We start from the raw sequence: 27,702 nt of genomic DNA, 5'->3' as shown, positions 1-27,702 counted from the left end.
GTTCTGACTGGTCATTTCTTGGGGCCACATACCAGGCAATCAAGAATCTGGATAAGAACTGAATTTTCATGAAATCAAATTGTAGTAGTTACACCAGTTGAACCTAAGCAGTAGGACTGGATAGAATGGTGTGGCCCTGCCTAAAATGACTGAGTTTTCCAGGTTTAAGTTATATACCCCAAGAGAAATGATGTGAGTAGTACTTGGTGTGATCTAATACAAATCACTAGTCTCTGGGGAACATGGCCATAAAGCCTATTTCAACTTTTTAACAGAATTATTTGGGATTATATTTACATTATTATCACTATCTCTTCCCTCCCTCCAAGCCCTCCCATAAACCCTTCATTCTGTACTCATCCATGGCCTCTTTTTGTTTAACAACAGTTACTGCTTGAATGTTACCTGTGTTGGGTTGCAGGACTTCCCAACTATGAAGCAAAGATTTGGCTGCACTGGACTTTGAGTGTGTCATGAGTTGTGCAACCATAGGATCCTGTGCCTTGAAAGAGGAACAGGAAGTGCTGTGGGAGACTGGAGGATTTTAATAAACTGCAACTTTTCTAGATTTGTGTCTAGTGTGGAAGGACTCACCTGGGAGGGTTTTTTCTCTCTGAGTCTTTTGATGTCTGCACACCCAGTAGGGTAACTGCTAATGTCCTGAAGCCTAGCTGAGTGTTCCAGCTGATAAGGGGCTCTGGGAAGGCTTAGCAATCAGGAGCACCAGCAGGAGGTAGCTTACAGGTTCTTTCCAGGATTCTCCTCTGCTTCTGCTGTAGTGAGTTGTGAGAAAGTCCACAAGCTATGTCTTGTGAGTGTTGAGTGCTCAGAGCAGGTCTGCTGAGCTGTCATTTATGCTGGGACTTGGGTGGACCATTAGCCAGAGTGTGGTTTTGTTGGTCCATGTGGTGACCTGGCCAGTAGTCCTTGTTCTTTGAGCCTCCCTGTGTATGGATTTCCTGGGTATGTGGAGACTCTGCAGCCCTGGCATGGAAACATACAATGCTTGTATTATCATTGGACATGCTTTTGGTGTGCAGTGAGAAGACAGATTGGAAAATTGAAGGTCTGATTTCTAGAAGTTCTAAACATTGCATTCCATTTTCAGGTTTGTCTTATAAATTTTACAAATAATTTAGAAACTGGTAGAATTTCAGTTTCAGCAATACATGATTAGAATGCTTCTAGCTTTCTGCTGCCTTCAGCCACAATGATGTGATTTAGTTCTGAGGGACAAAGGGAGTTTCTTATCTGCAGAGATTTCTCAGGAGTGCATGGTGTTGGGTAGATACATAGGGCAGAATCCACATTTTGTGCCATAATCCATGTGATAGGAAGCATTTATAACTTATAAGAGGTCTCTGTGTCATAATTTGGGAGCTGGTTGGTGGCTCAAAAGAAAGCTTGCTACATGCCCGCACTTACTCCATCTGAAACTGGTTGTTATCTTTTGCTATTACTATGGCATATATATTTATAGTCTGGGCACATAAATAAATATGAGCTCTGAGTCCATTTGCTATTTCTTCTATTTATATGATTACAGGGCAGACCACTTTGTTTTGAATAACCAACTAGGGCACTCATTCCTGGGAAAAACAATTCTCCCCCTCAATAGTCATTAGTTTCCTGAAGTACTTGGTCTGGGAGAGGGTCTCATTAGATCCCCTCAAACCTTCTGTGTTAGTATGTGTACTGGCCATGTTTTCTCTTCCACATGAGATCTTCTTGCAGGGTTCAGGGTCTGTCTACTTTGTCAGCTTTGGCGTTGGCTTCCCACCTCCTGTATGAATGCAGCTCTGTAGGTCCAGGTCTCCTCTTCCAGAGCCCTGTGGTTGTAGTGGATGGGCTGCCATGCTGTCTCCTCAGGCCTTGATCTTAAAGCAGCTCTGCAGTTTAGCTTCTAATCGCTCCACACTGGACCTCTTTCCTCAAATCTGAGGTCACCACAGGATTCCCAGATTCTCCAAGTCAGGCTAAAAATAATGTCTGGAAGGGCATTTCCAGAAATAGTGAAAATTTGTGAGCATGTTTTATGGGTGTGTCTGTGAAGGACTTGCCTGGAGGTGCATCTGATGATTGCTGTTGGGTTTGCCTCAGGGAGAGGATCTTTTTCCCAAGTGATTGGCAGGCTTGGCCCAGGGAGGCAGGGAGGCAGGGAGGCAGGGATGCACAAGCTCACAGGCCCTGTGCACCAACCCAGTTCTTGCCTTGCCTATCTCAAATATCTGTGAAGCTGAATGGGGTGTTCATGGAGTGTCACCTGCCCTGATCATTTGCAGCCCTCGAACTAGTCCCTGGAAACTCCAGGAAACTGGATCTAGATGAAAAAAGCAGTCCAACCAAAGCTTCTGATGAAACCCAGATAGGTGGAGGTCATAGTGCTGCTGCTGTATCTGTTTGGGATAGCAGGATGCTGAAAACAGCACAGGAACAGCTGGCCATGGTCATATATGTGAGATCCTGATGGAGGAAAAGTGAGGCAGGCATCCAAGTAGTCTTATTCAGGACCTTTTTGCCACCAGGTTACCTTCTGATTCTTTAGTCCCAAAGCACTCTACAGACCTTTCTTTGAGTCCAAAACCATTCCAAATACTTCCTGGTGCCCAGCCGCTTTACAGAGCCTTCCAGGGTGGCCCCAATGCCTTCTGAGACTTCAGGTACTGCAAGAGTCTTGGAATGTTCCAGAGACAGCATGGGTGATATTCATAGGTAAGCTCCTTGGTAAAACTGGAAATGTTATAAGCTAAACAAACTCATAACTATATTTTGAAGCATTATTAATTTTGTATTTAAAAATCTAGTTATATTTGCTATTATCAAAATTATGGAGCTTGCTGATATTATAAATTGCTGCTCTTCCTATAGATTGTGGTTAGACAAGTCAGGGTTAGACAATTGTTTGGAAGCTCCCTCTTATATGGGAAACTGTCATGTTTTGAATAATGAGTCAATGATATAGAATAAAATGTTTATTGGAATTTTTTTGTTTATTTCTTTGCTTTTTTCAGAGGGTTTCTCTGTGAAACAGTCCTCAATATCCTGGAACTCACTCTGTAGACCAGGCTGGCCTTGAACTCACAGAGATCTGCCTGCCTCTACCTCGTGAGTGCCTGGATTAAAGACATGTACCATCACCATATGGCAAATTTGTCTAATGTTCAATATATATTATTTTATATTTGTTTTATATATTCCATATTTTCAATAAGTATTATTCATTAAACTATACAGTGTGAGTTTTAGACTAGTTGGAATTTTCTAATGGGACCTTGTCTCAAACAACAAAGTAAGATTATATTCAACTATATTTGTGTGTGTGCGTGCGTGCGTGCAGGTTTGTGTGTGCGTGCTCATGCTCACGTGAGCACTATGTAGGCCATATTCAAAAAGATCTACCTACTCTGCTAACATACTCAAATATATTCATTTATGAAAATGATTTTTCAGGGATCAATGGCTCACACCTAAAATGCATTTGAGATATTGTCCTTAACCTGAGGATCTCTGCAGTGGTTAAGCTGGGACCCTTAAGTGCATATTGGAAAACGTTTTCAGGGTGAGTCAATACAAATCAGAGTTGGAATTTTATTTTGAGACAGGGTTTCTCTATGTATCCCTAGCTGTTACTGAATTCAGAATGTAGGCAAGATTGGCCCAAAACTCACAGAACTCTGCCTGCCTCTGCTGTACAGGTATTGGAATAAAAGTTATTTGCCACATCGTCCAATTTTAATTTTATTATCTATTTACTTATGATTGTTTGTATGTATGTGCTCATTTATTTGTGGAAAGGTGTGCATATGTGTCATGGTTTGGGTGTTAAAGTCAGAGAACAATTTGCAGTGCTCGTCCCTTCCCCTCAGCATGTTTGAGATGGGGTCTCTAGTTTGCTATCACATGTAAATAGGCTTACAGGATTTTTCTTGTCTGCCTTTTCTCTTGCCTTAAAAACACTGGATTATAGGCATGCACTCTTGAAACTGTATTTGTAATACACAAGTAAAGGGATGGTTGCAAAGTGAGCAAGCACTTCATGTGTTGAACCATTTTCACAGCCCTAAAGTTTATGAAACAGAGAATTTTGGAGTGAGTCTGTTTTGAGACAGAGTTTCACATTCTAACCTTGTCTGGTCTGGAACTCACTATGTAGTGGATGGGCTAGGCCTGAAACTTGAAGAGGTCCACCTGCCTCTACCTCATGTGATGACACCTGGGTAAAAAGAAATTTTTATTATGAATTTAGCACAGATATTAGTAGAAATAAGTTTGGGAAAGTGTAGTCTTGTGAGGGAGAGCCACACTTAATTGATAGAAAGCCATGTGACAGTGTGTGCCTTTCTAAGATCCATTTCAATGGGTTCTTAGGGAGTTTCTCTCTCTGTGTCTCTCTTCTCGGTGTCTTTCTGTCTCCTTCTCTTTGGAAACAAGATCATAGTTCTGTTCCTGAGGATTCTTGGGTGTGATTCTGTTTTAATGAGGTAAAAGCATGGGTCAGAAGAGTTCTGCACTGTGCCTTGCTCTACATGAGGTTCATATTTCTGCCCTGCAATCCTCAGACAATTGCTGCTCACATCTGGGAAAGGAGTAAGTCCTGATTCAAAAGGTTTTTACATACTTTGGCCTTAAATATGGCTCATTTGTATTTGAGATATCACTTAAAAAAGGAAAATTTTCTATCTACACAGCAAATTTTATTAATTTTGTGTGACAGTTAATATTGATTTTCAATTTGATAAGATCTAAAATCAGCCAAGGGAGACTCCTCCAGGCCCACATTTGAGGACTTATCTAGATCATGTTTTTCTCTGGGGTGTGTTATGAGAGATTATCTTGTATATGAAGTTCATTGAGATGAGAAAACTTTTGTCCCTTCCAGGAGTGACAGTACCATTCCATCCCATTGTCTTGTTACTGGATTATGTAATAAGAACCAACATTTACCATTCTCTGACTACTGGCTATGGATACAAGGTGATCAGGTTAATAGGAGAATTAACATACAATAGGTTGAAGGAATAGAAACTACCCTTGCTTGCTATCTGGCTAGAGCCCATTTATTTGGGATTTTGCTGAGATTTTTCTACCTTGGTGTCTTGATGGCCAATCCAAGATTGAAGGGCTCATGGAGAGCTGATGACCATGTCAGAGATTCAAAACACCTGCAGAAAGGGCCTGAGAGGACACTGCTTACAGCAGACACCCGAACCTGTGGTAGATTCTAGAAGCATAGGATAAATAAGGAGAGTTGCCAGTGTGGAATAGTATTGGCACTGTAGGAAAGTTGTGTGTACTAGAGATGGCAAAGTCTAAAACACGGAGCTTCCCTAGTCCATGAGATCCCAGAATATCATTAACAGGCTCAGAATTTGCACAACGTGATACAGGAAGCTGTTCAAAAAGGAAAGAACAGAAGTATTGGAGACGAGTTGTGTTGACTGTTGTTCCAGAAATGCTTCATTTGCAGGAGCCCTGAATGTTTAATTTACCCCTTAGTTTTGACATGACTTTCTTTTTCTCAAGTGGCTGTGGAAGTAAACACTTTTGAACACATGTCACCTATATATGTTTCTCCACTTTTCATAGTTCTCTCACCATTTTAGATGTTCTAGATAAATTCTCTCAATTAATACATAATATATTTTTTATATATTACATAGATACTCACTTCCTACTTAGAATGTAATTGGGTCATTTAAATCAGTAAGGAAGGAGACATGTTATATGACCCTTCTGCCCAGGAATCAATTGCTCATTATATAAAAATCAAAGAAAGAGGCAAAAAGAAACAGGAAGGAATGTATGCCCTGAAAAAATTAATGTTTAAAGTAGAATTGCTATAAAAGACATACTGTGTCATATACTAAGATGAAGTATTTAAATGTGATACAAACTTCCAAATGGAATTTGTCAGTCATAAGGTGGTGGGGAATGATCCTAACAAGAGTCTTTTGTTCTTTTTACTTTTCTGTTTTTGACTAGATTTAAAGAATCTATTCCATCGTTTCTCTTTGTTAGCTACTCACCTCCTTGTCAACCTGCACTCCCCTTCAGTTGTGCTGACACCTGCTACCAATCTCTCCCACAGGGGCTGAGGCTGATTTTCTTGCCCTGGCTGAGCAGAGTCACATTTGCCTTCATCACTTAGACTTCACTGTCTTCTCTTTAGCACTAGGAACAGCTCTGAGGAAATTTAAAGAGGAATGTGAAAACTTAATCAGAATTAATGTAGAAACTGAAGTTTCTCTTCAGGTATCATCTTTACTCCCTGTGACACAGGAGGAATGTTCCAACATTCTGTACATGCACTCTAGCTATTAAAGGCAGAGATGCTGAAGCAGGCCTAAGTTCTATGCCTTTACATTTGTGTTGCTTACTCATGCCTGAAATGAGTCCTTCATAGCTCAAAACTCATCCAAGATGAACAATGTCCTTTATGAAGGCAAAACTTCTAATTCTTTCCTAAAGAGACAACCTACTAAGAGAAAAGCGTTCAAATGAATGAGCCTATAGGGCAATTCAGTGGGAAGCCCACACACTCAAAAATAAGTAAGCCATGCCTTTCACTGGCCCTTTCATTTGATAGGTTGTGGAAATCTATCCACAAAAAAAGAGGACGTGCCACTCATGTAGGTCACGTCCCCTCAAACTGTGTTTTATACAAGTACATACATGTAGATAAGAATATTTCTAGGGTTGGGAGGGGAAGGAGGAGGGAAGAGGAGGATCTTTGATTGGTACGTAGAATGAAAAAAGTTCCTAATTAAAGCCAATATTGCTATTGTGCTAGATTTATATTTGTGCCTAGAATCATTATTCTTCCGTATAGTTTCTGAACTCTCCTCCTCTCCCATCACCCATAAGATATGTAAAAATTACAAACCTTAAAAATATACTATGCTCTCACTAAGTGTTTGTTGATGAATGGATTGGTTTTAACAGCTTTATCTTTCTGTGAAGTACCATGCTCCAAACTGTTTCTGGGAAAGAAGCAGTTGAAAACAGCAGTTCACATCTGAAAATACAGATTGTTTTCATTATGAAACCAGTTTGCAGTCTCCTGAAGGGTTTAGTAATGTTAGATGTTTTCTGGATTCTGAATATGACTATCGAGCATAGCTTACTTCTTTAAAAGAATGTATCAAATCAGGTTATGTTAGAATAGTAACAATAGTTATCTGAAAGCCTGAGATTCTGGTAAATTGAGGCTGGGCACCTCAGCAGATAGAGTAGTCCCACAGTGGCTGTCTCACATTGGAGAGACCCACAACCCAGTGGTTGCTCAGAGCATGAATCTGGCTACCTGAGCAGTCTCAATGTGGTACTAGAACTTTAGAAGTTTCCCGGAGAGGTGATAGTCTCTAGTCAATGGACAGATACTGCAAAGATGTTTCTGGTATCAGCAGAGCAATCCTCTGCAGCAGCAACAGGTTAAATCAATTCATAGGCAAGAGGAACGGCCAGGCAGGCACAAGGTTAACAGCCTGCATCTTACTCTGCCCTTTTTAATCTAGGCTGCTAACAGAAGGTTTCACCCACACTTATGGGGTGGGTTCTTTCCACATAAATTAAGGCAATCAGGACAAGTTTTTAGTTCGGTTCCCTACTGAGGCAATTCTAATTTGTGGCAAATTGACATTAAAACCAATCTTCACATTCCACCATTGCTCACTGGCCACCTTAAAATCCATATGCTTATGCAGACATAAACATACATACATCATAGCAAGGAAACAAAAAAAAAGTAAGAAAAAAGAATATATTCAGAAACTGACATTCAAATTAAATTGTAAATTCAATATTATCTTTTGTCCCTCAAGCCTCATATTTAGTTCACAGTATAATACAGTCCTCTTTTAAATGTCCTATATTCCAATATCCTAAAAATCCAAATCCAATTCCTTTAAAAGTCTCATATAAAGTATCGGGGACTATGGGGGTTTAGCCCCTCGATATTCACCTGCCAGGGTTTGGGAAGAATCTACAATCAGCTAATAATTAATCTTTGATTAAGAGAAATGAATCTATGTACATGAAACTCCTTAGTCCATACACTTTATTATTCTGTGTCAGTTCTCTCTCTACACAGCGTATACTCTGCTGTCATTTTAGCTCCTTTCTTGCCTGATTTCTCTCTACATTTATCTGCTGTCCCCTCTAGGTTCTATCTTAATTCCTTCATCTTAGTTCTGTCCCTTCTAGGTTCTCATCCATCTGGTTCATTCCCATACCATCTCCTCTCCCATCTCATCTTCTTTCATCTGTTTTTCCTCATCTTGTTCTTTTCCATCTGGCTCTTCCATCTTGCTCATCTAGTGCTGTCTTCTAGCCCTTCAATCTAGTTCTTCCCCATCTTAGTTTGTTCCTCTCAAGCTCTTACCCATCTAGTTCTTTCATTCTCTTTTCTCTTGTCCATCCCCCTGTGCCCTGGAAGTCCCAGTAAATATACACTTACAAGCAGTAATCCCTTGGCAGAGCAAAGCCAGGTTTCCAGGCTCAAATGGAGGGGTGATAAGAATCACATAGAGAGGCAGTAGTACTTAATTATCATTTGCAACCCAAAAGGGAAGTGACTAATGGGGAAATGAATTAACTAAAGGCTAAATTCGGGTAGTATCTAAGAAGAGAAATTTTATGTGCTCCACTATAGTCTTAAACGTGATTGGTGGAAAATGTTAAGACTCTATAAGTTGCTAGGTCAATGGGAGAAAATAAAACTGTCTTCTTTTCTCCTGTGGTACTTATCTATTCAAGTTACCTGCCGTTTTTTCTGGAGGGTAAGGGAAAGTGTGCTCGGTCACTAGGCAACCTGTGTACAGCTAGATGCCTCTGGTGATAGTAAAAGGGAGATAGGTAAGATTTGGGAAAGGAGGTAGTTAAGCTTAATTGGCACATCCACCAGGTCTTCTCAAACAGGTAGTCTGGAAACTTAAGTCTGTTCTTAGAGAATACAGAGGTATCTCTGATAAGCTACTTTCCTCCATCTGGGGATGGACCTGGCCAGATGCTGCCAATTATGATAATTACAGGGAGGCTTGAGCTAGGGTTCTGGCTGTGCATAGCTGTCAGCACAGAAGGTTATCTAAATATTCCTTTAGTAGAAGGGAAATGGTGCCCACAAATGATAGAAAATCTACAATAGCACACAAGAAACTCATAACAGAAAACAACTGATAATCAAAAGCCAAATATCACCAAGGCTCCCTGAGCCTAAGCTTGACCTCTGGAAGGCCTTTGGCTTCTTGCAGGTGTTAACTTTGTCATAATCAGGTGAAATCCTACTTTGTATATTTTTGTGGCTTGCAGCAATAAAGAAACTGTGTACATACATCTAGCACATTATGTTAATAGTGTCTATTATAATTCCAATCCTGAAAAAATAAATGCCATAGCAAATAGGCAATCAAACCAAGCTACAAGACATCCAGCAGAAAAAACTCAAAACCTGGTGTTCTAATGAATTTGGAATGTAATATTATGAACTCAGAAATAGACTGTCTAGCAAATTTCTTTGGAGAATAATTGTTTTAGTGTCTCATAACTTATCTTTGATAATATGGATTCATAACATTTGACTGATAATAGTATCTCATTCAATATTGAATTAAATTATAAATAGAAATAAGAAAACAATAAAGTCTCTTTAATGTAGGCATACCTTATTTTATTAACAAATAGAAAAGGACCATTTATGTTGAATATAATAATTTTATATATTTTAAAGCTGAAGGGCACTCTCTAGGGCCAATCTCAGATTCATGATCCTCCTGCCTCAGCTTCCCAAGTTGCTAGGTTTAGAATCATGCACCACTATTCCCCGATAAAATGTATTTCTCAAACTGGGAGGTGAGATCTATGTATTTGCTTGTATAAGGCATATGAAATTGGAGTTTATATAGCTACTGCCAGGTTGCTCTCTCTAGAAGCATCTGCAGAGCTCAAAATGTAACATAGGTCTATTTTCCAGTTTCCTGTCTCAAACCTTGCACTTGTGTCTTTCACACGGTCCTACTGATCTTGAGTGGAAGTTGGCAAGAACAAAGCTCTGGATGAGATACTTTGATGAAGGTGGAACTTTCTGCCTCCTTTCAACATTATCCCCAGCCCCAAAATATTTCTCTATCTTGCCAACTGATTCAACAACACTTGCATTCCCCAAAGTGACCCTGATGGAAGACAGAGGAGGCACAGCTTGAGAAGCCCCACAGTGACACTAAAACAAAATCTGTTTCCCTGGACGCAAACTGTTTTCCTCCTTTCCCTTCTGCATGACAGCTCTCATCTTAAAGATCATGAAATCACTCAAACTTATGCTTTTGTCATTTCAATGATAAGAGCATAGTCCGACTGATGCAAGCTCCCTGTCCATGCTGAGTCACAGGAACGCCAAGCTGATGACCTGATACAATGTCAACATTGTTAGATACCACTTCCTCACTGGGACTAAACACAGCCACTTCTGCGGAATAGAAGTCAACTCTAATCTAGCCATCTGTGGAATTGACTTGACTAGGGTCCCTGTCACATACAAGCAGCTGTGTGATTTTGTGAAAGTGACTCTCTGGTTGTCATTTTAATTTTCTCCTGTTTCCAATAAAGCAGCCCTATCTGGTGGCCTCCCAGATGGCCAAATGGGTCTTCTGCTCCAGGTAAGAGGATGTGAGGCTAGGTCAGATAAGATGAGGCAAGGTGAGACAGAACAAGAACTGTGGGATGGTAGGTGTGCAGGTCTGGCCACAAGGCCTCCCTCTGTAACTTATGAGCAGACCATGGAGGCCTGAGCACCCACTTGTCCTGTGCTGAGCTGGAAGCCTGCGATGTGCAGACCCCCAGTGTTGAGAGGCTCCACAACCTTTGTCTCTTGAGACACTGCAGACCATTCCCACCAAAGCCACATCCCACCAGTAAAGGCCAGCCTCCAAATAGAGCCACATGCAACACATCCAATCATAAATGGCATGTGAGGCTTAAGCCCACCCCTGAAGCACTCTGGCCCAATGAGCATCCGGACAGAGACTCTAAACCTCCCCCATTCCACCTTGTTCTTCCGGCCTGGTACATTGAGCATGCTCAGACTTGAGGAGGTGAAGGCACTGCTGAGGAGCTGCTGAACCGTTGTGGAGGAGGTCTGTGCAGTTTATTCTGGTGAAGGCCGTCCCAGGCCAGCGTGGCCAGGCTCAGGGTCTCTGAGGGGTGGACCACACGGGTGGGAGACCGCCATCTCCTCAGAGTCTGGACTTCCTCACAGCCCCAGTTCTAGTGAGGCTGAGGTGAAGGCAAAGGCCTTCTTGGCAGCAGTCTCCTCTTAGGCCAGGTCTAGTGAGGGCTGGGGCAGTCTTCTCAGAGCCTGGAGACTCCTCACAGCCCAGTTCTCCTGAGGCCGCGATGCCTGCTGTGAAGATCCAGGATGGCAGGATGCAGTTCTGAAAGAATGATTATAGGCTTTCATCCAAATTGTTATAGGATTAACCTTTTCTGTATTTCTTTACTGCATCTTAGTGCCTGTGGGATCTGCAATATCCCTTTTCTCATTCCTTATGTGAGTAACTTGTATTCTTTCATTTTTCTTCGCTAGTGTGCCTAGAGATTTATCAGTGTTATATAGATAGGTGTCTTTCTCTTACTTCTTGTCATATTTATTTTCAATTTATTGAATTTTAAAAATTGATTAGGGGCTTCTTACTTTCTTTTTAGTATTTATATAAAATTTATGTCACAGATTATAAATTACTTAAGTCAGGTGTTAAGTATTTCATACCTATAATCAAAGCCCTTGGGAAACAGGATTCCATTAGTTGGAGAACAGACTGGGCTCCACACAGAGCTCTACACTGGGGCTATGCTACAGAGTGAGATCACAAAATCCAAATGTATTCACATTCATATAAAATCATTTAATGTTTTAGTTTTTTTCTAATTATGGTTTAGCTTTATTCCATAAATTTTGTTACCTTTTATTTCCACTTCGATACTTTTACTCTTACTATGACTTTCTCTTTTAATCTATTGATTATTTTAAGAATGAAATGTTTAATTTTCATTTACTGGGGATTATTAAGATACTATTCTGTTATTAACTTATATTTTAATTTCCCTGTAGTCACATTGCACACATCACTTTATATCGGGTCTTTTATGTTTATTTAAACCTGTTTAGTATCTTGTAACACGGAATGTGTTGAAAAGTGACTTGTGTGTTCTGGAAACGTTGTCTTAAGCTGTCGTTTGAGGAGGTGTTCTGTAAATGTCTGTTAGGTGAAATTGATTGACAGCAATGTTCATGTTCTCCTTGCCTGCTTCTTTCTTATTTTCTCTTTTTATAGTACAAGAACTTAATTATAATTTTAATTTTTTCTTATTACCCAATCTTATCCTGTGGATATATCAAGAGTAAAATTGAATTTTCTGTTCTAAATGCATCATCTTTAACCCTTTTTAGATAGGAACTTTTGTTCCTATGTCAAAATTGCCCTGAATTACTCCATATGTTCATATTTTTTAAAAGTCAAAAACCTCATTCATTTGAATTCTTATTGTTTAGTTCATGTTAACAAATGTTAGAAAGTGAAATTTTATTTTTTTTAACCTATGCATTTTTCTTTTTTTATTGATTCTTTGGGAATTTCATACCATGTACCCCAATCCCACCCATCTCCCAGTCTCTCCATATCTGCCTCTCACGCTTTTAGAGTCCCCCCACAAAGGAAAGAAAAGGGGAATATAAATGAGACAAAATAAACAATAATTAAAAAGAAGAAAAAGTAAAGCACTTCATTCCCCCGACCCCCATCTTTCCCACCTCTCCATCATCTCTCCATCATCTTAGTGGCATTAGGAGCTGCTGTGTATCATTCAGGTCTAGTATTGGTGGTGTACTGAAGCCACGGGCCTTGAACCTGACCAACATCGCTTTACACAATGAACATTTGCAAGTAAAGGCGTTGGACTTTCCCTCCTTTTGTTCTGTCGACTCCCATCTCCAACTTTAATTGTGGATTTTTCAGTTTCCATCCACTTTCTCAACCAGGTTGGAGGATTCGTAGTTAAATTCTTTTTAAGTAGAGTGTTCTGTCTGCCTGGAAAATTGATCCCTTTTCACCACACACATGTATATTATAATATTTGTGTTATTCATAATAGAAACTTTCCCTAGTAAAATTTATTGTTCAGCAGTTTACTTTGGTAGTGACATGGGTACTAGGACATTTTAAAGAACTCTGTCTTTTCCTGCCTCCTTACTCTGACACTCTGCCCATACATTTGTTTTCTATTCATCATAGAGTGAAATCCTTTGTGTATGTTTATCTAGTCTGGCAATTTCTCCCATCTAGACTTGTATGTTTAATGCAATTACATGGTTAGTTTGAGTCTTCTATCTTGATAGTTTTACCTTCCTGGGTTCTGTCCAAAATGTCTTTCTGTGTCTGCTTTTGGGTTTTTAATCTGTTTATCCCCTCACCTAGTTTGTTATTCAGACTTCTTTTTAAAAAAATTAATAGCTGTTTTTCAGGCACTGAAGGCCCATGGGCTACTAAACTCAGAGCTCTTTCCTTGGTGACTTATGTTAGAAGCTGCCAGACCTTTGGAGCTCATCCATTGTGTGTTGTGTCAGCCAGATCAAATAGTAGTTTATAGTTTACAGATTATTGATGCCAAAATTACTGTCTTTTGTTATGGTGGACTTCAAAGCTTTTGTAATCCTTCTTAATTAAATAAACATGATGTATGACAATATGGTGATGGAATTTAAGCACACTATAACTTTCATTGACTAGAAGTAATGAAATGCCAAGAAAGCCCTTATAATATTTAAATTTTTTTTAACCCTTTTCAATCCTCTGCATCTTCACTTCAAAGGTGGAAGGGCAGGGATATGCATTACTTTTTTTTTTTTTGAAACAGTGTTTCTTTATGTAGCTCTGAGTCTTCCCTGGATCTCACTCTGTAGACCAGACTGGCCTCCAACTCACAGAGATCCACCTGCCTCTGCCTTCCAAGTGCTGGGATTAAAGGCTTGCGCCACCACTGCCCGGCAAATTCTTTTTTTTTTAATTTTTTGAGACAGGGTTTCTCTGTGTGGTCCTGGCTGTCCTAAAACTCAGTTTGTAGACCAGGCTGGCCTTGAACTCACAGAGATCCGCCTGGCTCTGCCTCCCGAGTGCTGGGACTAAAGGCATGCACCACCACTGCCAAGCTATAATGTTTAATTTTTATGCAGATTTATTTGCATCAACTTTATACAACTCAGATTTCTTACGTGGTCCAATAATTTTATATACTGGTGTAAATCTTTTAGGATTCTGGGTTCCAGAATGACCTTATAGTACTTATAATTTATTAATTACACTCCTTTATTCTTACAACTGAGAGTGTGAGAATGAACTGACGTCATGTACAGCATCCATGCAACTCTCTCTGCCTCTCTGGTTCCAGAAAACTCAATAGGGAAATTTGGAGAGAATACTTTTAAAATTCCACATATGTGTTTATAGGGGGAGGTATGTGCACAGGAGAGCAGTTCCCACAGAGATAAGGAGAGGCTCCAGATTTCCTGGAACTAGGGACATTGGTGTTTGATTATGAATCACTGTGATGGGTGATGGAAACTGAACTCAGGTTCTTTGAAAGAGTACAGTGTGTGTTTTTCTGTGAGGCCAACTCTAGCCCCATCATTCAAACATTTTAAGAGAAGTTTAGAAGATAGTAAAAATGTAGTTATTTTGTTTAGTTTTATTAAAATCTATAAGCCCTTATGCATATAAGTAATTCTTTTTTGTTTTGTTACTTCTAAAATTAATCTTGTTATTCTGTACATATTAATTATACAAAGTCACTAATTTGCTCACATACATCCCCTCACTACCCTGTTATACTCCTCCATCTAAAATATGTGCCTTCATGCTTCCTCAAAAATTTTCCTCCTACTTTGATATTTTTTCTAGATCCATATGGGATATTTGTATTTTGGAGAACTGTCTATTTTTTTTAATTTTGATGATACATAGTTGCAGCATTTTTCTTGAGAATTATATAATTATTTTTTTCTATAGGTTTTCTTTCTTTATTGAATTATCTTGCATTATTTATGTATATCATACTTTGTTTATCCATTAGTATATTGGTGGTCTTCTAAGCTCATTCCATAAATCATCTGTGTTGTAGGTAGCACAATGATAAAAATTACACACAAACTCACATACACACATATACATGATTCAGCATAGTGAGTGCACTTTTAGAAGTAGGCACACCCAGGAGTGACACAGCTGGTATGTCTATGTTAAATTTTCATTCATAACCATCATTATAGCATCCACAGTACCCAGCATGTTTTATTTTACAATAAACACAGCATATATGCTCTTTTTTACACTTCCTGTACAGCATTAAAAAATTAGATTTGGTAAAAATTGTAATCATTAAAAAGACACTTAAAGCTGGAATTATGGGGCAATCTAAATATTATTCATCACCAAAGGATCATTTGTCCTCTTCTGTATTTATGTTGTTTATATTTTACTAGTGTGAGAATGGGTTTGGGGGCCCAAGAAAATGGCCACCTAATCTGTAGTGTTTGAGCCAGGCTGTAAGTCCTGCTGCAAATTTATTTTAATGCAAGTGATTGCCATGCCTTCCTTACTCTGAGTGGTCAGAGCTTGACCTCATATTACTGCATGGCTGGTTCCCTCAAAGTGGTCCACTTGGTAAGCAGAATGCACTTGTGAATACCTAGTATAACTTTGCACACATATTTGTATCTCACATATATGTTGGCATTTGAGATACTGTCTCAGATATGGTCATTATGAAAAATTGTTTTCAGCATGCAGAAAATGAAACTCTGCTCTTTATCTTCTACCGTACACAACTCTGCACCAAATGCATCATAGATGTCAAAATAAGACCTGATACCCTGAAATTGTCAAAGGTCACAGTAGAGAAAATAGTCCCACTTCCAAGAACAGGTAAGGGATTTCTGAGTAGGACTCTCATCCAATAGTAAATGAGACCAAAAATCCACAAATAGGATCTTATGAAATTATGAGTTTTTATTTTAGCATAAGCAAATATAATTGAAGTGGTGGCCCACAGAATATGAGAAAATCACTGGTGCAATAGTGACATGGGAGTCACTGTTTAATTAACTTCCTTCTGATCTCGTGAGGCCTGCACTATAGGAAGGAATTAATACCTAGTACTGTGTACCTGGTCAAAAGTCACTGGCTTCACAGTTCATAACCTTTAAGATGATGCTACTATTGTTACTTTGTGTAGTAGCAACTGCTTTGTAAATATTTCTGTTTCTACATCTAGATCTCTTCAGCTCTCAGTCTTGGTCAGAGGTCCTTCTTTCGGTAGCAGGCATCAGTGAATGCACAGCCTCATAACATTAGAATGTTGAAGTGACCATGAATGCTCATTGCTAAATGGGACCTGTAGATTAACCACTTCTGTTAGACATAGGAAACATCGTGGAAATGGGCCTCGAGTGTCCTGACTGAGCGTGAGGGGAAATGCTGTGACATGCTGTCTTTTGGACATGACATAAGCCATAGCTCACTCACAAGAACTGTGATCACCTGCAGCTTCAGGTGACCATGTTCAGGACTGACTGTGAACATACCAATCTGTCCTGAACCAGACAGCTGGAAGAGGCAGTCTGCTGGTGGAAGACAAAGCTTACTAAGCCTTTGAATCTCAGTACAGAAAATAAAAAGGAAGCCAGAAGTTGGCTATTTGTATTACTTATCAGTTCCCCTTCATCTGTCTGCCTCCCAGAGAAGACTGTGTAATTCCTATTCCCTCAAATTAATGCATTTATTGAGGTTAATACAGGAGAATAGGTATGGAAATAATTATAAGAATATGAATAACTGTAATGTGTGGCATCACAAAGTCTCATATTAGAATGGGTGACTCATGAAGACTAGAATTCTGAATGTGTCTGCATGACTTGTTTGCAGCTGAATGAGACAGAGGGTCTCATTTCTTCAGTTCTCCTTAGTTACCACCTATTTAACCTTGGGAGTGGAAGGGCCTTGTTAATCCTGTAAGTTTCAGCTTTCCCAGCCATAGTTTAATTGCTGGGTATTATGAACTTCATAGAACTCTCTGAGACTTAACGAAATAGCCCTACCCAGGGAAGAGCACACTACTTGGATACTCACTATCAAATGGTCAGTCGTGAAAACATATATTCTAGCTATACAAAATGATTGGTTTACATTTAAAAATATATAACTACATGCATACATACACACACACACACACATATACACACACACAAGTTTATAACAGCAATTAATGAAAAGGCAGGTCATAAATTAGAAAGAGAGCAAGGAAGAGTATAGGGAAGGTTTAGAAGGATGAATGAAAAGAGAAAATAATGTGATTATAATCTCAAAAATAACAGTAAAGAATATCATGTCATAATAAGGAAAATTGTTATACAACACTTCATCCTTTCCTTAAACTGTTAATTGTTTCCACAAGATCACTTTCTTCCATTGGGCTCTGAAAAGGCTGGAGAGCCACACACAGGTCCTGAAGTCCCTGATGAAGCAACCATTTAATTTTCATCTCTTCTGTAAACACAGCTCCATCATGCCCAGTGAATTGGCTATAATGTACTGCTTCTCTCATACATATATTTTTCTTTCTTTTTTTCATTAAGAATTTTTTTCATTTTATATAATAAGCACAGATACCCCTCTCTTCCCTCCTCCTGCTTTTCCAGCATTTCCCCCTTCAACCCACCCCGTACTCCCTCCTCCAACAAGGTAAGGCCTCTCATGGGGAGTCAGCAGAGACTGGTCCATTCAGTAGAGGCAGGTCCAAGACCCTCCCTCTGCATCAAGGCTGTGCAAGGTGTACCACCATAGGTAGTGAGTTCCAAAAACCAGCCTGTGCACCAGGGATGGATTCTGATACTACTGCCAGAGGGCTCCTTAAGCAGATCAAGCTAAACAACTGTCTTGATTATGCAGAGGGCCTAGTCCAGTCCCACAGAGGCTCCATAGCTGTTGGTCTAAAGTTCATGAGTTCCCTGTAGTTTGATTTGGTTGCTTTGTAGGTTTCCCCATCATGATCTTGATGCCTCCTTGCTCACAGAATCCTCTTCTCTCTCTTTGACTGGACTCCCAGAGTTTAGCCTGGTGTTCTGCAGTGGATCTCTGGATCTGTTTCCATCAGTTACCGGATGAAGGCTCTATGATGACAGGGTATTCACCAATCTGATTACTGGACTAAGACAGTTCAGACACTCTCTCCACTATTGCTAGTTATCTAAACTTAGGTCATCCTGATGGAGTCCTGGGAACTTCCCTAGCACCCAGTTATACCCTATCCCCATGATTTCTCCCTCTATCATGGTATCTCATTGCTCTTCCACTATGTCCCTGTTCCAGATCGACCATCCTGTTCCCTTATTTTCTCATCCCCAAACCCCTACCCTCCATCACCCCCCTCCTCCCCAGTTTACTCATGGAGATCTCATCTATTTCCCCTCCCAGGGTGATCCATGTGTCCCTCTTAGGGTCTACCTTGTTACCTAGCTTCTCTGGAGCTGTGGGTTGTAGTCTGGTTATCCTTTGCTTTACATCTAGTATCCACTTATGAGTGAGTACATATCATGTTTGTCCTTCTGAGTCTGGGTTACGTCACTCAGGATGACATTTTCTAGTTCTATCCATTTGCCTGAACACTTCATGATGTCATTGTTTGTTACTGTTACATATTATTCCATTGTGTATATGTACTACATTTTCTCTTCAGTTGAGGGTCTTCTAGGTTGTTTCCAGGTTCTTGCTATTACAAATAATGCTGCTGTGAACATACTTGAGCATGTATCCTTGTAGTATGACTGAGCATTCCTTGGGTGTATGCCCAAGAGTGGTATAGCTGCTTCTTGAGGTGGATTGATTCCCAATTTTCTGAGAAACCTTCATACTGATTTCCAAAGTGGCTGTACAAGTTTGCATTCCCACCAACATTCGAAGAGTGTTGCCCTTGCTCCGCATTCTCTCCAACATAAGCTTTTATCAGTGTTTTTAGCTTAGCCATTCTGACAGGTATAAGATGATATCTCAGGGTTATTTTGATTTGTATTTTCATGATGGCTAAGGATGGTGAACATTTCCTTAATAGTCTTTTGGCCACTTGAGATTCTTCTGTTGAGAATTCTGTTTAGATCTGCACCACATTTTTATTTTGATTGTTCAGTATTTTGATGTCTAGTTTCCTGGGTTCTTTACATATTTTTTAGATCATCCCTCTGTCAGATGTGGGGTTGGTGAAGATCTTTTCCCATTCTGTAGGCTCTCATTTTGTCTTATTTACCATGTCCTTTGCCTTACAGAAGCATCTCAGTTTCAGGAGGTCCCATTTATTAATTGTTGCTCTCAGTGTCTGTGCTACTGGTGTTAGATTTAGGAAGTGGTTTCCTGTGGTAATGCATTCAAGGCTACTTCTACTTTCTCTTCTATTAGGTTCAATGTAACTGGATTTATGTTGAGGTCTTTGATCTATGGTGATATTTTATTTGTACTGAAATGTGATTTTAATTTTATGTTAATAAATAAAGTTGCCCTGGGGTCAGAGCTATTAGAGCCATAGCAAGAGCATGGTGGTTAGAAGAGCTAGGTAGATTTCTGTGTGTTCAGGGATACAGCCAGTATTGGAGACATACGCCTTTAAGACCTGGAGGGCGGTACTTACAGGTAGTGACGAGGCAGTCATGTGGTTGGGTTTACAACCAATGAGAAGGCAGAATAGAAAGACTATTTAAACACAGACAAACAGGAAGTAGCTCTGGCGGGGAAGTTAGGAGCACTGCAGGAGGTAAGATTTTGTCTCTGAGCTCTGACCTCTCGGCTTTCTCTTTTACATTGGCTCTGTGTTTCTTATTTTAATAAGACGATTGGTTACATCTACATCTGGCGCCCAACGTGACAAGAATCCATTAAAAACTTCTTGGGCCCGGCTCCCTAGCTGGAGCAGCCGGCTCTCTAGCCCTGGCCCAGATCTGCTTGGGCTCAGGCCGGACTGTGAGCTGCTTGCTTAAAGCCAGTGCTACAAACAACTCAGGCCTGCCCTGCTAAACAGGGCCCCTGCCTGTAAAGCCAAGCCTTGACTCGGCTCAAGAGGGAACAAGTGGTTGGATTTAAGCTTCAGCCAGCTACGCTTTCACTTTCACTTTCACTTTCGCTATCTCTCTTGCTTTTTCTCTGTCTCTCTGTTTCTCTCTCCCTGTTTCTCTCTCTCTGTCTCTCTCTGTCTCTCTCTGTCTCTCTCTGTCTCTCTCTGTCTCTCTCTGTCTCTCTCTGTCTCTCTCTCTCTCTGGATTCACACCTAGGACACTAGGTGGCTCTTTTGAAATTCGCTCGGATTTCTACTGTTCTACGCAGATTTGGTAAGTCATAAAGGAAACTATTTAAAAGACAAATTTTTTTCCACATTTAAAAAAATGGGTTTCCTGTGTATATTGGAAGAATGGGTTTTGTTTGAAATTTTAGGCAGTCTGAAAATGGAACAACTATATGAAAAGATTAGTATTATGGGAATTATGCAGTTTATCACCATGCTTATTCTCATTTTAGTATTTAAAAAGATAGTCGATTTAAGTGCCAGGATAACAGCTTTAGAAAAACCTGTTAAACCTGTAAAAATTCAGACAGGAGAAATTAACAGTGAAGTTGGTTCAAGTTTGGATCATAAGGTTACAGAAAGAAAGCCTGTTTTCACACAGTCACCCTTAATTTATCCTGTAACCGTACAGCAGATGCCTGATCAAATGGCTACACAAAATATTTGGGCTCCAATTGAACTGATGGATTTTAAAAGGTATAAGGAGGCAATAGTATCTTATGGCATGCATTCCCCAATTACAAGATACAATCAGGAAAAGGAGTCATCCTTTATATATAACTCACATCCGATCTCATACTGGTCTGCCAGGCCCTTTAGCACAAGGCAATGATGAGATTGATAAATTATTAATAGAAAATGTGCTGGAGGCCTCTGAATTTCATAAAAAACATCATGTCAATAGTAAAGGTTTAAAAAAAGATTTTTCCATAACCTGGCAACAAGCCAAAGAAATAGTAAAGAAATGTCCTACTTGTTCCTTCTATAATCAAACGCCATTACCAGCAGGATGTAACCCAAAGGGTACTCAGAGGAATGAAATCTGGCAGATGGATGTGTTTCACTTTGCAGAATTTGGAAAATTGAAATATGTACACCACACCATTGATACTTATTCAGGATTTCAATGGGCAAGTGCTTTGAGTTCTGAAAAAGCTGATTCTGTAATCACTCATTTGCTAGAAGTTATGGCCATCATGGGTATACCTGCACAAATCAAAACTGACAATGCTCCATCATATGTCTCTGTTAAAATGAAACAGTTTTTTGCTTATTACAATATAAAGCATATTACAGGTATACCACATAATCCTACAGGTCAAGCAGTTATAGAAAGATCAAACAGAACTCTAAAGGATATGCTAAATAAACAGAAAGGAGTAACAAAAACCCCCAGAAATAGACTGCATAATGCTCTATTAACTTTGAATTTTCTGAATGCCAATGAGAAAGGAACAACAGCTGCAGAGAGACATTGGATAATAGAAAAAGCTACAGAATTAAATCAGCCTATATACTTTAAGGATGTGCTGACCTCAGAATGGAAACCAGGGTATGTATTACGTTGGGGACGAGGTTTTGCTTTTGTTTCTACAGGAGAAGATAAGCTGTGGGTACCATCAAAATTGATAAAGGTTCGATTCGAACAAGAGAAACCTCTTAATTAGAGGAGGTGATAGTTCGTCAACCAGCATGAACATCCAATTTAAACTAACTTGTACCTATAATACATGTCTTTTCATTTAATCAGATAATAACTTGCCAAAAAGGAACATCCCCAAAATTAGTCTTGGGGAAAGGTTTTTGTTTTTGTCTTTTAGGAGAATGAAGGTTAGGGAATCTGAAGAACACAGGACAAATGAGACAACTGAAGAAAAGGGACAAATCATCTATCCCAGGAAACAAAGTGAAACGGCGTATGGGTATATATAATCTAAAAAATTTTATGTCTTCTTAAATGTTAGTTTCTGCTTTTCTCTAAAGATTTAACACTATTGGTCTTCTAATAGTCCCAGTTCAATTAAAATTTAAAGCTGACTTTGGAGTTGGAGAATGGCTCTCTCCTTCTTTAAACTCACGCATGTTGTTAAAAGGAAAATACAAATTCCCTGTATCATGCCAGAATAAAAGAGCCATTTTCTGCTATGGGACAGGACAAAAGCCAAATTAATTAAGGGACTATTCTATTACTAATCTCAACTCTTTGATTCTATTCTGATTCTTTAAACTTTTCTTAAAGTATAAATTTTATATCAAAATTTACAAGATTAATATATATATATATATATATATATATATATATATATATATATATACATTTTAAACTTTGTTAAGATATGAATGGTCATATAGAGTACTAACTAATTCTAGAAAAAAGGCTTCAATTAGCTGCATATATATGTCTTTGTGTTCGAGTCTCTTATCAGTTTTCTGCAGGAAATCACGGCCAGGCCTAACATCAACTGAAGTCTCCGGAAAGAAGATAAGGCCCCATAACAACAACAACAACAACAACAACAACAACAACAACAACAACATCAACAATTCCACGTGGACAATAATAATATAACTAAGCTGACAAACATCATCTACAGATCAGCTTTGAACTACAAGGTGCTCAGAGCAATTTTGAGATGACTAGCTGAGATGATCCAGTCTCACAGACTACTTGAATAAGGACTTGAGATAAACCCTGAACTTTGGCTTTATACACAGACTGGATAATAATGAAGGATATAGTTACCTTTCCTAGAATTTGACAATTAACCTAAAGTTTTTCTTTCAGGATAAAGATAACTTCGCCCATACCCAGCAGGAAGCAATTTTAAGAATGACGCCCACATTCCCAAAGAGGTGGTGTGGGGCGGGTGGTTTTTTTTTTTTTTTTTTTTTTTTGGTCTTTTTAATGGGTTTTGGGTCTGGGATAATTTTCAGTGTTTAGGGGGGTTGGTTACACGTTGTTGTCAAGGCTTAGGAAAAAGGCTAAGCAAAGGAGATTAGATTTAAGGTTCTTGTTTTTTTTAAAAAAAAGAAAGAAAGAAAGAAAAGAAAAGAAAAGAAAAAGACAATTGCTAGTTTTAAATACTTTACATTATTATCAACTATTAGGATATAAAGACATGAAAGTAGTTAGACATTACAATAGAAATTGTAGTCATATTAGATATGTATTAAAAATTGAGCAGATATATTTTAGACAGGTCATCTTCAAACCCTTCAGAGATCTACCGAATATGGCATTTAAAATGTTTTAATAACTTAGAAATTTTTCTTTTTTGAGACATGTTGGCTCCTGGCAGTACCAATCTACTTCAGAGAAAATATGGGCATTGAAGAAACTGCATATGGAGTTAACTTTCATTGTGGCAAAAGTTAGCCACTGGACAACAAAGTATCCTCAAATCAACAGGACAAAATGGACAGACAGAACACGAAACAAAGGACTACCGATTCCTGCCAAAACAAGTGTCGTTATGGCTTTATCAGAAGGCATCTTCTGAGGCCAGGACAATATGGCACCATCCCTGAAGTGGCCTTCACAATCTGGAAAAGGTACAGTGCCCTTTTCTTTGAAGGCAGCTGAACAGGCAGTGGGCCGATGGCTTCTGTTGTGCAATGGAACAGCAACTGAAAGCTCACGCCTCTCAATAGTAGACTGGCATTTAATAGAGGGATGTGGAGAAGAAGGGGATGCTGAGATGAAGCCATATATACACAGCCAAGAAGAATGGACAGCTGAATTCAAAAACCATCAACAATTTCCAGAATTTAAAATCCTGAATCATGACATGACACTAGTGGAATTCAGGTGTTTCTGGTACATGGACTCCTCTCACCCAATGTGAGGTTGAACTATTGACCTTGTGTACAACCTACTTCACAAATGAGTCTGTCAGATACGCTAAGCCTATAGGCTGAAGATGATGCCCCAACACTGCTGAGAAACCTCAGGTGACTGTCCAGGCAGCTGGCTGTTTCTGTCAACTCACAAAATTTTTGGAAGTTGCTTTTGTGCACTTCCTGTTTTTATTTTTGTGAGCTAATATTATTTCCTTCTTGGGTCTCTGAGGGAGTTGAAGATTAGTTAGTTATAGTTGAAGATTAATTAGGATAGAAAGTGAATTAGATACATTTTGGACTTACTAAAATAGGATAGATAAGGGAATTATTTTCTCTGATTTGTCAAATACAAATGGACTAGACATCGTTTAGGTATTTGTTACTTGTATATATTGTATATAGTTATTGTACTTTTGTATATAGTTTTTCTTTTGTTAGTTATAGCCTTTTGTCTTTTTTCTTTTTATTAAAATAGAAAAGGGGAAATATGGTGATATTTTATTTGTACTGAAATGTGATTTTAATTTTATGTTAATAAATAAAGTTGCCCTGGGGTCAGAGCTATTAGAGCCATAGCAAGAGTGTGGTGGTTAGAAGAGCTAGGTAGATTTCTGTGTGTTCAGGGATACAGCCAGTATTGGAGACATACGCCTTTAAGACCTGGAGGGCAGTACTTACAGGCAGTGATGAGGCAGTCATGTGGTTGGGTTTACAACCAATGAGAAGGCAGAATAGAAAGACTATTTAAACACAGACAAACAGGAAGTAGCTCTGGCGGGGAAGTTAGGAGCATTGCAGGAGGTAAGATGTTATCTCTGAGCTCTGACCTCTCGGCTTTCTCTTTTACATTGGCTCTGTGTTTCTTATTTTAATAAGACGATTGTTTACATCTACATTGATCCACTTGGACTTGCGTTTTGTGCAAGGTGACAGATATAGATCTATTTGCAGCCTTCTACATATTGACATCCAGTTATGCTGGCACGATTTCTTTTTTTCCATTGTGTAGGTTTGGCTTCTTTGTCAAAAATCAGGTGTTCATAGGTATGCAGATCAATGTCTGGGTCTTCAATTCAATTGATTGGTCCACATGTCAGTTTTATGCCAATACTAAGTTGTTTTTATTACTGTAGCTCTATAGCAAAACTTGAGGTCAGGGATGGCATTGCCTCCAGTGGTTGCTTTATTGTACAGGATTATTTAAGCTATTCTGGGTTATTTGTTTTTCTATATGAAGTTGAGTATTGTTCTTTCCAGGTCTGTGAAGAATTGTGTTGGGATTTTGATGGGGAACGCATTGAATCTGTAGAATGCTTTTGGTAAGATTGCCATTTTACGATGTTAATATTACCTATCCATGAGCATGGGAGATTTGTCCATTTTGTGATATCTTCTTCATTTTCTTTCTACAGATACTTAAAATTCTTATCATACAGCTCTTTCACTTGCTTAGTTAGAGTTACCCCAAGGTGTTTTATATTATTTGTGGCTATTGTAAAGGTGATGTTTTTCTGATTTCTTTTTCAGCCCATTTATCATTTGTATATAGGAGAGCTACTGGTTTTTTTGTTTTTTTTGTTTGTTTGTTTGTTTGTTTTTTTAGTTATCTTGTATCCTGCCACATTACTGAAGGGGTTTATCAGCTGCAGGCATTCCCTGATACAGTTTTGGAGGTCACTTATGTAGACTATCATATCATCTGGAAATAGAAAAAGTTTGACTTCTTTCTTTCCAATTTGTATCCCCTTGCTCTCCTTTTGTTGTCTTTTTGCTCTAGCTAGGACTTTGAGTACATATTGAATAGATATGGGGAGAGTGGATAGCCTTGTCTTGTCCTTGATTTCAGTGGAATCACTTAGAGTTTCTCTTCATTTAATTATATGTTGGCTGTTGGCTTGTTGTAAACTGCCTTTATTAGTTTTAAGTATGTTCCTTGTATTTCTGATCTCTCCAAGACCTTTATCATGAAGGGGTGTTACTTTTGAGACTTCTTTGTTCCTAAAAATATCAGTTGAAATCAAGATTTGGAGTTTTATCAGGCTACAACAGCGTGCAGTATAACACCATTTGTATTATGCTATGTTCATATTCATTGGTTACCCAGATGAGAGCTTGGATCATATGGTGAGTAGCACATCCTGGCATGCATGTGTTGAGGATGGTATGTCTTGTAAATGAAATGTATGTGTTCCACACAGTGGTACTCAGGATATCAACTTATATCTGTATATGAAGTTTGAGTGTCTAAGATTTTCAACAAACATTCTTCAGTGTGTCTCTTTTGAGGCCTTGATCGACTATAAAATATCAAGGTCTGGGATCACAGTTCCCTCTAACTACCAAATATGTTAATGATGTCCATTTGCTTTCATCTGTAATGGAACCATTGGCTCTATTGAGAACGTGGTATTTCTGGCTCCCTTTTGATTAGGGCGTTGGATGAAGAAGAAAATATTCTGCTCACACATCCTTCAAGTTCAGGGCTTCTGGGCTTAGTTCTTGCTCAGTAGGCTGCAGGTCTCCACTGAAAGCAGTTTATGGTCAGGCATGTTTCTCTTCTTGCATTGCCTGGACTCCTTTCACACAGGTCTTGGTTTTTGGCTACTTGATCAGTGTTTGTTCTAGGAAGAGTTCTCCATTGTGATTGGATCAGGCTCCATTTAAATTATTTCTTCAAACTGGACTTCCTAGGGTCAACATTAAGTCTTGCCACATATCTCTCATTGGGTTGGCAGGAGCTCCCTTGACTTTAGGGTTTGTGGTTTCTCTTCATCAAGGTCTGTGGTTGGCTTGTAACATTTGATTTTGCCTAGTTTGTTCTATGAGCTTTGTATGAGTTCTGAATTCTTCCCAGTCAATATTTGCCCCAGACTTCCTTCTTCATTTGGTCCTTGGTGTTTTCAGAATAAGGATTAGACCTGGGCATAGATGTTTTCCTGGTTTTCTCTGGGTGTTCTTCCTTTAAGGGGATGGCCCAGTCCCACTTCTCTTCTTTATTAGGGCCCAGACATATTCATAGTGAGGACTGGACTCAGGCCCACTAATTTTCTTGGTTTTGGCCTGGTCTTTTTCAGCCTTAAGCTTATGAAGTGGCCCACATCTCTTCTTGCTTAGGCCCATACTTCATCAGGGTAAGGATTATAGACAGTTTTTTTTTCTTGGCCTCTTTCATTTAAGAGAATGTCCCAGGTCTTCTTCTCTCCTTGTTTTTTCTCAGGCTTTTGTCAGGGTTAGTGTTAGGCCCCTGTGTTCACTTTTCCTGCTTTGTCCCGGCCTCTTTCATTTGAGGGATTGGTCTGGGCCCATGTCCTTTCTTAGTTTGGCCCAGTCTTCTTCAGGGTCAGAGTTATGCTGAAGCCAACTTCTCATCTTGGTGAGGGCCCTGGCTTCAGTCCAGGTAAATTTGAGGCATGGATATTCTCCTTTTCTTTCTTCCAGCCAAGTCTTTTTCTTCTGAGGGATATGGTAGTACTCATTTCCCTTTTGGTTGCGGCCAGCCTCCTTCAGGGTCAAGGTTAGGCATGGCCATTCTTTTCTTTTCTTTTTGTTGCATTTCATTGTGTTACTTTTCCTTCTCCTTTGGCCTTGGCTCTTCCATTTAATGGACTGGCCCAGGGATACCTCTGTTTTTCCTCTGGGTCAGAGCTTATTCAGCTTCAGGTTTTGGTGCAGGCCTCTTTTAGGTCAGGGTTTGGAAATTTTATTCTTAGGGTTGGC

At 39.2% G+C, this 27,702-nt stretch overlaps 2 protein-coding genes across 14 annotated transcripts in view; one reads left to right on the top strand and one right to left on the bottom strand.

Annotated features, from left to right (window-relative positions):
* Nucleotides 1–27,702, top strand: part of LOC143269257 (disks large homolog 5-like) — a 250,098-nt gene that overhangs the window by 155,162 nt on the left and 67,234 nt on the right. The window contains exon 1 of one of the 13 annotated variants that reach the window (XM_076554354.1): nucleotides 11,073–11,126. The exons of the other annotated variants lie outside the window; for them this stretch is intronic. The gene's annotated coding sequence lies outside the window, so the exon portion shown is untranslated. Of the gene's footprint in view, nucleotides 1–11,072; nucleotides 11,127–27,702 lie in introns of those variants that run through there. 13 annotated transcript variants of the gene reach the window in all.
* Nucleotides 1–27,702, bottom strand: part of LOC143269237 (uncharacterized) — a 99,896-nt gene that overhangs the window by 57,165 nt on the left and 15,029 nt on the right. The gene's annotated exons all lie outside the window — the stretch shown is intronic.

This window comes from Peromyscus maniculatus, chromosome 18 (assembly GCF_049852395.1).
Source record: "Peromyscus maniculatus bairdii isolate BWxNUB_F1_BW_parent chromosome 18, HU_Pman_BW_mat_3.1, whole genome shotgun sequence".
In the NCBI taxonomy this organism is placed as follows: Eukaryota; Metazoa; Chordata; class Mammalia; order Rodentia; family Cricetidae; genus Peromyscus; species Peromyscus maniculatus.
Note: the sequence above shows the minus strand (reverse complement) of the source record. Positions and strands in the feature narration are given on the sequence as shown.